Genomic DNA, 4,100 nt, shown 5'->3' with positions numbered 1-4,100 from the left:
AAGAAAAGATGCTCAACATCATTAGTTATAACCATTCCTTTTGCTATTGAGTCAATTCTGATTCATAGTGATAGATGTAAAGTATGGTCTTCATAACAGAAATGACATCAAAGATCACATAAAAGAATTTTGCAAGACCACTGACTTATTCATTGCAAATATCTTTTTCCAGCAACATAAACATTGACTCTACACATGAGCCTTGCCAGATGGAATACACAGGAATCAAATTGACTATATCTGTGGAAAGAGATGATGAAGAAACTCAATATCATCTGTCAGAACAAGGCCACAGGCTGACTGAGGAATAGATCATCAATTGCCCAATTTCAAGTTGAAGGTGAAGAAAATTAAAACAGGTCCACAAGAGGCAAAGTATGACCTTGAATATGTCCCACCTGAATTTAGAGATCATCTCAAGAATAGATTTGATGCACTGAACACAAATGAATGAAGGCCAAATGAGTTGTGGAGTGACATCAAGGACATTATACATGAAGAAAGAAAGGAAAAGGTCATTAAAAATAAAGGAAATAAAGAAAAATAAAAAGTAAGTATCAGAAGAGACTCTGAAACTTGCTTTTGAATGTAGAGTAGCTAAAGTGAATGGAAGATAATGAAGTAAAAGAGCTGAACAGATTATTTTGAAGGGTGGCTTGAGAAGGCAAACTAAAGTATTATAAGGAAATGTGCAAAGATTTGAAGTTAGAAAACGAAAAAGGAAGAACATGCTTTGCATTTCTCAAGCTGGAAGAGCTGAAGAAAAATTCATCCTTCTAGTTGTGATACTGAAGTATTCTAGGAGCAAAATATTGAAAAATGCAGGAAACATCAAAAGGAGATAGAAGGAGTATACAGAGTCACTGTACCAAAGGAAAAAAAAAAAAAGGTCAGTGTCAACTATTTCAGGAGGTAGCATATGACCAAAAACCGATGGTAGTGTAGTAAGAAGTCCAACAAGTACTGAAGCACTGGTGAAAAACAAGACTCCAAGAATTGAAGGAACACCGATTCTGATATTTCAACAAATGGTGTAACACTGGAAGTGCTCATTTGTCTATGCCAAGAAACTTAGAAGACAGTTACTTGGCCAACTGGTTGGAAGAGATCCACATTTATGCCCATTTCAAAGATAGGTGATGGGACAGAAAGCAGTAATTATTGATTATTACTATAATGATATTAATATCATTAATATCAAGCACAACTAAAATATTTCAAAAATAATTGCAGCAGTACATTGACAAGGAACTTCCAGCAAGTCAAGCCAGACTCAAAAGAGGAAGGAAATGGAATGAGAGATACCATTGCTGAAGTCAGATGTATTTTGGCTGAAAGCAGAGGGCAACAGAATTATGTATATCTGTGTTGTGCTTATGAGGAACCTGTACATAGACCAAGAGACAGTTCTTCAGATAAGACAAGGGGATATTACATGGCTTAAAATCAGGACAGGTGTGCATCAGGTTTGTATAGTTTTGCTATACTTATTAAATCTGCATACTGAGTAAACAATCAGAGAACCTGGACTATATGCAGGAGCTCTGGTGGCATAGTGTGTATGGCACTTGACTGCTAACCAGAAGGCTGGCAGTTCAAACCCACCAGCCACTCCTAGGAAGGAAGGTTGGGCAATCTACTTCCATAGTGATACCGCCTCAGAAACTCAAGGAGGGGTCACTGTGAGTCGGATCTTACTCCACGGCAGTGGTTGTGTTGTGTTTATTGGATTATATGAAGAAGTACATGACATTAGGATTGGAGGAAGATTCATTAAAAACCTGGGATATCCAGATAACATTACCTTGCTAGCTGAAAGTGAAGCACTGACTGTTGGAGATCAAAGATTACAGCCTTCAGTATGGATTACACCTCAACAAAGAAAACAAAAATCCTAACAACTGGATCAGTAAGCAGCATCATGATAAATGGAGAAAAGATTGAAGAGGTAAAGGATTTCATTTTACTTGAATCCACAATGAATTCCCATGGAAGTAGCAGTCAAGAAATCAAACAATGTATTGCATTGAGCAAATCTGTTTCAAAAGGCCTCTTTTAACTGTTAAATATGAAGATGTCACTTTGAGCACTAAGGTGCACCTGATCCAAGCTATGGTGTTTTCAATCGCTTTGTATGGATGCAAAAGCTGGAAGAGCACAGAAGAAATGATGCATTTAAATTGTGGTATTGGTGAAAAATATTAAATATTTCATGGAGAGCCAGAATGCTCCTTAGAAGTGAGGATGGCGAGACTTCATCTCACATACTTTGGACAAGTTTGCTTAGTAAAATATAGGGTCAGAGAAAAAAATGAAGATCTTCAAGGAGATGGATTGACACAGTGGCCACAACAGTGGCCTCAAGCATAGGCCACTAAGATTGTGAGGATGGCCCAGAATGGGGCAGTGTTTCCTTCTATTGTACACAGGGTGGCTGTGATAGTTGAAGATCTGTCAATTGCTGGTTTTTGTGTTTCTCTAGAGAACCCAATCCAACACAGTGGCTATGAGTCAGAACCAACTCGACAGCACCTAACAACACAATCTTTAAAGAAGTAGAGTGTCACATCTTTTTCCATGGAGCAGATGGTAGATTTGAACTGCTAAACTTTTGGTTAATTTGATGGGCAAATTAACCTTTTGGTTAGCAGTCGAGTGCTTTAATCACTGCACCACCAGGGCTCCTTCTTTACAAAACTAGGATGGCTATTATCAGAAAAATGGTAAATAACAAATATTGGTGAGGATATGAAGAAATTTGAATCTTTGTGCAGGAAAGAAAAATGGGCTAAGTTGGGACTCTTTGACCTAGGCCATGGAGGCTGGTGATGAGAGGAAGGGCTGGCTAGTCTGAAGTGACGGGAAGAGTGTGAATCCCAAACTTGGCAGCAGGAACCCATGACCTAGCTGGGATGGCTAGGGCTGAGCTGACAAGAACCCGGCCAAACGAAGAAGATATTTGACACTGAGCTGGTGTTAAGTTGCTGAAATTTGATGGCTTGCGCTGGGCTGGATTTTGCTTGTTTGTTGATGCAGATGCCTAAAGTTTCCAAGCAGAACAGAAAAGATTCTTCAGTGAGAAAGGAATATGCTTGTCCTCCTCACAGTACTGGTTTGATAGGGATGGGCAAATTAGAAATTGGCTATCTAAAATGGGAGAAGATAAAGACATGAAGTGGCTGGTTTACATACTTTCATGGGTGTGGTTATTCTTAAACTGATGGTGAAGAGGATGTTAATTTTTGAAGTATAAAAGGGGTAATGGCTAGAAAGGCCAGGGGGTGGCCTGTGGTGTAGTAAATTTCATAGTGTGGCTCTTCTAGCCATGACTTAGTAAACTCCATGGTAGAATTTGCTGTGAGCAACTGAGTAACTCCTGATTTTTAAAATTATTCACCTGGGGTATTTCTGTTGGGAGCAGCATGAAGTAGTTTTCTGGGAAGTTCACTCTCCTTCAGGTGTATGGAATTCTGATACTGGGATTTGTTAGTTTGGCCACTCTGCCAGGCTCAAAAAGAGACCTCCTAGAAGCAGGAGTCTCTCTGATTGCTGGCTGGGAAAGTTGTGCTGCTGAGAGAAACGTGCTCCTGAGAGATGTGGGAGGCACATTGCTGAGAGAGAGAGAGATGTGAGAGACATGTGCTGCTGTGAGAGTGATGTGCTACTAAGACTGCCATCTGCTGAGTGTGACAGCTGGCTGCAAGAGACTGAATGAATTTCTGAACTTAAATTATAGCCTGTTGCTTCCCTAATAAACCCCATAATCTGTGAGTTCTGTGTGGCCACTGCAGCGAATTATCAAATCCAGCAAAGAGGTGGTGGGGGCTGCAGGACGAAGGGTTAGTCAAAGGGCTGGAGGGAGGCAGCATGTCTGACCTCTCAGGAATAGGGCTTGGGCTATTGATGGTGATTCTGTCTTCCTCTTGTGGGGTTGGAGGAGGTCAGAAGATGAAGCCTCCTTGCCCCTTTGGCAGTTTTGCTGTTGGTTCTCTGTCAGAAAAACTCCCTTTAGCATCTCTTTTAAGGTTGGTCTGGTTTTAACAAATTCCCTTAATTTCTGCTTATCTGGAAATGTCCTTATTTCACTATCATATTTGAGG

This window comes from Orycteropus afer, unplaced genomic scaffold (assembly GCF_000298275.1).
Source record: "Orycteropus afer afer isolate SDZICR_OR568_19922 unplaced genomic scaffold, OryAfe1.0 scaffold01140, whole genome shotgun sequence".
In the NCBI taxonomy this organism is placed as follows: Eukaryota; Metazoa; Chordata; class Mammalia; order Tubulidentata; family Orycteropodidae; genus Orycteropus; species Orycteropus afer.
Note: the sequence above shows the minus strand (reverse complement) of the source record.